Below are 6908 nucleotides of genomic sequence, written 5' to 3' on the forward strand. Positions count from 1 at the left end.
AGGAGCTGTCACACCAGGTGATGTGGCCGGTGATTTAAAAGACTGAACAGCCTGTCTGACTGCATGGTTTGGTAGTATAGAATAGGGCATATTTAACAATGAGATCGCCTCTAAAAACTCTGACCACCCTACAGGTCTGTGTTCGTCTTTGATCTTATGCGAAGCGGTAACACTTTTCACTAAATCAAACAAATGGGACCCATGTATAGGTCTTCCCCTAAACACAAATTCCCCTGAGCCTGTCCATGAAGATACATCTTTAGCTTTAGACATTTTATCTAAAATGTATCTGATGTTTTTTAAACTTTTTTGTGGAGCATTGTTTAACACATCAGTCACAACATCGTCTGCAGCATCATCCTTAACAGCCAAAGTAGTTTGCTCCTTATCTGTGTGATCAGAGGGGGGAAGGCTTAATGTTAAAGCGTTGACTTCACGGTCTCTGTGTTTTGCGATTGTTAAAAATCTCTGTAAGGCGTTCGAGTACAACTTTGCTTTTTCATAAACATCCAAATCATTTCTGTGCAAAATATTTCGTATAGATTCATCCATATCGCTCTCGACATTCTGTTGAATAGATTCACGAGGGGATTCGGTCTTTAGTTTATCCAGTTGGTGCTGTGGGATTAGATACATTTTCTCTGCAAATTCCATTCTCTGGTCTTTATCTAGAGCAGGGGTCTCAAACTCAAATTGGCTTGGGGCCATTTCTGAGATTGACATTTTATCGGAGGGCCGCAGAGCTATTTTAAGGTTAAAAGTACAATATTTCTGTAAATAGACAGTTAAAATTCTATTATTTAATGTATTCTAAAAGCAGTGGTTTTATCTTTTAAATATACATTATTTTATATAAGTAAATCATTTCTTAACCTTCTCTTTAATAACTAAGGCCTATTAAAACCTTGCACTAAACTAACAAATAACATTTCTGTATACATTTATAAACTAATATAAAAAATTACCATCAGTAAGTGTTTGTGTTTTGATTTATTTTGAATTGTTTACAGTCATAGTATAGACTTATGCTCCATCTTTGTTATTCCACAGTTTTAATGAATTTGCTATTATATGTGGAAAAATATGAATAAGTGAAAGTGATCCTTAAACTTCTGAATGGGTAGTAGTCAATGTTACATAATCTAGTTAAACAGAAAAACATTATAATACTGCTAGGTGTAATTGCATAGCAAGCTACATAATAATATATTATACTTCATTATATATAGCAGTATACATACTTTTATCCTCTGTATGTTTCTCCTCATCTTTCCTCTTTTAACCTGGGCACTTTGATGGCAATTTTCCTTATCTGTAGTTTATGTGTTGCATTACATCTACGGCTCTCCCTCATATTATGCGGGGTCTCCATTAGAAGCTGTGACTTGTTGATGAGAGTCCCACCGCAGCTCTTCTCTGAGTAACAGCTGATATTCACCCAGAAGTAACAAATCTTCTCTGGACAAACACTACAAAGTCCCGACCAGATTAACTGATCGCATGGTGACAATGATATGATTGACGCGAGGTCCAGATGAGGAATTAAAGTCCGATCACGCATTCCGTTATCCTCGCAATCACATAGCGCGCGCTGCTCATGGCTGCGTAGCAACGCGTGACGTCACGCCACGGAGCGCAACTTCCGCTCCCGAGCACTTTAGAAAGTAAGAAATGCTTTGACCCGTTTTAACACGCGTTGTTAGACGCGACATGTGAACGAACCCTTAAACGTTTAAATTAAAAATGAAATGAATATGAAACAAAGTGAATAAAAATCTTTCTGCGGGCCAGATTATGTTATATTGTTGAAAGGTGCCGCGGGCCGCAGAGAGGGGGAGGGCGGGCCGCAAATGGCCCGCGGGCCGGGAGTTTGAGACCACTGATCTAGAGGCAATCAGGGGCCTATTGCACAAAAGTAGAATTAAGACATCCAGGCTAAATGGCTGAGCTGAGCTCAATGAAGCCAAAACAAGTGCGCCCACGCTTAATTGGTTGCACAAAGACCAAGCCAGGATGATCAGACACGGATTCATCAAGCCAGGTGAAACCAATCCTGGATAGGTGCGCGCTCACGGCTCACTCAACTAGACCCCGCCACCGATCACAGATTCACCGATTCACCATGGCAACTAGCAGCGTTCTTTTCCCCGTCAGAGGCACAAATCCATACGAGGAGGTAAAAGACATAATTAAGAAGAAAGGCAACACCGCCACAGTGGTAAAGCAGAGAGAAAAAGCGTGGCAAAGTATTGCAGACCGCCTGAATGCGTAAGTATTGCACAATTACACACTCACCACTCCGCTGAAAGATCACAATTACTATTAAAATAATTATTTCACATCTCCAAAAACGCAATTGTACTCTGATTATAAAACAGTTATTTTTTTATTGAAATGGACTGCAAATATGAGTGAAATTGTGTAAAGTAACTCCATCACACTGGATAAGGCTTCAATAAATTATTATGAAAGCCTTACATTATTACTATGCTCATTATGTACTCTGCTTCTTATGTTGTCCACCGGGTTTTTTTTCCTTTTCTTTTTTTTCTGCTTTTATTAATGTAAAGCTGCTTTGAAACAATGAAACAATTGAATAAATAGATGAGCTATTAATAATAATCAATTTAATTTATAAAGCGCCTTTCAAAGGACCCAAGGTCACTTGCTCATTGCACTGCAAAAAAATGACTTTCTTCGTGTTTTTGTCTTGTTTTCAGTACAAATATCAAAAGATTCTTAAATTAAGATGTATTAAAAGTTTTCTTGAAATATACTTTTTCATAAACACTTAATTTAAAACATTTTTTTATTCCATTGGCTGATATTTTTGCTTATTTTCCTAGGTCATTTTGCTCATCAAGAAAATCCATCTTAATTGAAGAATTTTTTGATATTTTTACTGAAAACAAGACAACAATACAAAGTAAGTCATTTTTTGCAGTGTGACTCCATTGTATGTTCTTGTGTGTTAAAGAAAGTCTCTCTTTTTGTGTGTGGTGTGATGTAGATTAAATATGACCGGGCCAAAACGGACATGGCAGCAGGTCAAAATCAAAATCTGCAGAATGGTAAGGGCCCTGACTAATACTTAATAATGCACAAGCATAGATTGTACCCAGAAGGTGCCTGCTCACACATTGTCTGTACTGTTTTAGCAGTGAAAAAGAATACCCAGAGACAAGGCATGAGTGGTGGGTCACCAAAAGCTGACCTCACCCCAGCAGAGGCCAGCTTTGGAGCTAAATTAAGGCAGGCCTGTTGGAGGGGATCCCTGGGGGAAAAGAGACAAGCATAGGTCCCTCAGAAGATGCCACCCGCTTCATACAAGGTATGTTCTTCCATCTCTACATGGGACACAATCACATTCATATTGGCCCTCATTTATCAAAAGTGCGTACACCAAATTTCCAGCGTACACCTTGCGTACACCCAAAACCACGTTGACTTTGAGATTTATCAATATGGACGTTGGCGTACGGCACGCTCAAATCCTACACAGCTCAGGAGGTGGTGTACGCACATTTTGAGTTAGTGCAGAAATGCGCAAAAACTTCCTAACACCACAAAACGTACTGACAAACTAAAATATATGATATATTATGACCCACTGTAAAAAACATAGTAATTATAAACTTCAGTGTTTATTTTTATGCAACAATGTTGTCACAGGTGACGTTTTGAATGAACGACGGGCGGAACCCGGCTTCCACATTTTGAATGAACGACGGGCGGAACCCGGCTTCCACATTTCATTTCCGGGGTTTCCCCGAAGTCAAATTAAGCCTGATTGTGCGCAGGTGGGGATAATTTGCACAGCGGTCGCTGGTAGGCTGACGAGGAGAAGAGTCAGCGTATAAAAAGACCTTTGTAGACATCAAACGGGGTGCTTGTGGTGTACTTTGTCTACGCTGTGTTGCTGCTTTGCAGATGAACCAGGCTGGTTGGATCGTGCTATTAGGGAAGAGAGAAGAAAGGGACAGTCAGTTGACGAAGGAATATTGAGGAGTTTCATCAGAGAAGGAGTGAACACAGAGCCATCAAGAGTGTAGCGAATAACAGTTGTGGACAACTAAGCGTGAGTAACCGATGCGGTACTTATCTGAGCCATACTTGTACGAAGAGTTGTTTTGGTGTGTTCCTTTGTGTTTTTGAGGTCCCTGGCCCCACTGGAGAGGACAGCGTGGGTGAGCCGTGGGTTGACCGGAAGTACGGACGAAGGACCTGATAGGAAGCACCGTTCGCTAGTAGAACAGTGGCCCTGTGGGGAAACGGAAACACAGGTGAGCCAGGGGAGAGGAATCAACACGCCGGGCCTGTGATTACACACATCTTACTCTCATTGGCGGTCCAGTTACTGCCCAACCATCCTCTCGAGGTCGTCGTAGCCAGGTGGCAAGGGCGATTTAAAAACCACGTGAAGTTTATAAGAGTGCTGTGGGTGAGTTTCACTGATTGATGGTGTTTACGCTTTACTTGCTGTGTGTATGCTGTGCTTGTAGCGTTCAAACTGCCTAGCCTCAGACGAGTCGCGAGACAACGACATCCGTTGTGGCCTGGGTCCTAAGGAGAGCGAGAATATTTAGCCCTGTGCCCGGGGTGTGTCCACGAGAGCTTCGTTTATCCATAGAGCAGACAGTGGTGAAGCCCAGTGAGTATTACCAAGAGTGTACTGTGCGGACTGTGGGTTGTAGCAGTGGATGTACTGACCTTTCCACCAGAAGCTCGTGGTGAGCGGAGCCCCGACGAAAGTTCGCCCCAACTCGTGACCCCGGTTGGTGAAGAAGGAGGGGGAGTTCGGGAAGCGTTCGGCTCCGTGTCATCAGCCCCACTAGTCCCTACGACGCCCGGACAGTTTGAGTGGATGGGCGAAGGAATACGGTGTACCAGCACTGTAGCGAAAGCCCACTGTTTGTAAGGAAAGCTCTGTGTACGAAGATCCCCAGTACTGTGAGTAACGTGACCTGTAAAGTAAACCTGTTCTGTGCTTATAGCAAATACCTACCTGTACAAGTGAAGCTCTGTGTGTGTACGAAGATCCCCAGTGCTGTGAGTAACGTGACCTGTAAAGTAAACCCGTCCTGTGCTTATAGCAAATACCTACCTGTACAAGTGAAGCTCTGTGTGTGTATGAAGATCCCCAGTGCTGTGAGTAACGTGACCTGTAAAGTAAACCTGTTCTGTGCTTATAGCAAATACCTACCTGTACAAGTGAAGCTCTGTGTGTGTACGAAGATCCCCAGTGCTGTGAGTAACGTGACCTGTAAAGTAAACCTGTTCTGTGCTTATAGCAAATACCTACCTGTACAAGTGAAGCTCTGTGTGTGTACGAAGATCCCCAGTGCTGTGAGTAACGTGACCTGTGAAGTAAACCTGTTCTGTGCTTATAGCAAATACCTACCTGTACAAGTGAAGCTCTGTGTGTGTACGAAGATCCCCAGCGCTGTGAGTAACGTGACCAGTGAAGTAAACCTGTTTTGTGCTTATAGTAAATATCTACCTGTACAAGTGAAGCTCTGTGTGTGAACGAAAATCCCCAGTGCTGTGAGTAACGTGACCTGTGAAGTTAACCTGTTCTGTGCTTAGAGCAATTACCTACCTGTACCTGTGATGTCCTGTGGACACGAAGATCCCCCAGCGCTGTGAGTAACATAACCTGTGAAGTAAAACTGTTCTGTGCTCCCAGCAGATACCTACCTGTCCAAGTGGACCCCTGCGTGGAGGAAGGGCCTTCAGCACCGGGGATAGCGAAACCTGTGGAGTAAACTTGACCTGTGTGCAAACCCTTACTTACCTGTTCTGCCGAAGGTCTCGGGTGGACGAACAGCGTTTGGCATCAAAGTACTTTATCTTTCTGACTTTTGTTTGATTCTGCCTCCAAGCGTGTTCTGTTCTTTAGACAGACAACCGAACACGAGCTGCTGCTTCATTATCTAACTTTATTTAACTCCCTCTCAATCATAAAACACACACACACGTGACTCTGGATGTCAATGTATCAGATGGCCACTAGATGTCCCCATAACATCATATATGTATAACATATACTATATGTTACATCCCTCTTCTTAAGTATATTCCTTTATACAGATGAATAGAACTTCTAAACACAACATTTGAGTTTCATTAACTAAATATTTTCAGCATATCTACAAAATGATTTAACACATGCAATTATACTCAGAAACTATTGCATTTCAACTTATTACACATCCAACAATGCACAAACATTGTATGAACTCTCAGTCTTTGTATTTCTCAGGTATTTTTACAATTCTACCAGACCTTGTACGATAAGCTTGCTCTTTCTCCACGCTTTCATTACCATTTCTTTTATCTGAAACGTCCATACTGTCAAGTGCATTGTTTTGTGAAGCATCAACTGACTGCTGACTATCAGTATCCATGTCAACGCTTTTCTCAAATGTTGAAGAGTCTGTTTCTTTTGTTTTTCTTAAATGTCTGCGATTTCGTCTGAACAGCTTTCCATCAGGAGTCTTTACTATAAAAGAACGTGGCTGTTCATGCTTGTCCAGAACAACGGCTGGCTTCCATGAATCTCCCTTTCGCATCCTTATTCCTTCTCCAGGTTGCAGATCAGGTAAGTATTTAGCCATCCTGTCGTAATACTGCTTCTGTTTCTTCTGTCTCTGCTTTAGCTGCTCATGCACTTGCGACATTGTGTCTGTGGTAAGCAAAGCAGATGATGTTGGTAGCTTCGTCCTGAGACGTCTCCCCATCAGTAATTGTGCAGGTGATAATCCTATCCCTTCCATTGGCGTGTTACGGTACTCCAGCAGTGCTATGTATGGATCACATTGACTACTCTGTGCTTTCTTTAAGAGATTTTTCACAGTTTGCACTGCTCTCTCGGCTTGTCCATTAGACTGTGCATAACCAGGACTTGA

At 42.3% G+C, this 6908-nt stretch overlaps 1 long non-coding RNA gene across 1 annotated transcript; it reads left to right on the top strand.

Annotated features, from left to right (window-relative positions):
- The first annotated feature begins 2159 nt into the window (after positions 1-2159).
- On the top strand, positions 2160-3187 carry LOC135737348 (uncharacterized). Its single transcript, XR_010528436.2, has 3 exons — positions 2160-2268; positions 3011-3071; positions 3159-3187. It is a non-coding gene; the product is annotated as an uncharacterized lncRNA (long non-coding RNA).
- Positions 3188-6908: the final 3721 nt, after the last annotated feature.

This window comes from Paramisgurnus dabryanus, chromosome 17 (assembly GCF_030506205.2).
Source record: "Paramisgurnus dabryanus chromosome 17, PD_genome_1.1, whole genome shotgun sequence".
NCBI lineage: Eukaryota > Metazoa > Chordata > Actinopteri > Cypriniformes > Cobitidae > Paramisgurnus > Paramisgurnus dabryanus.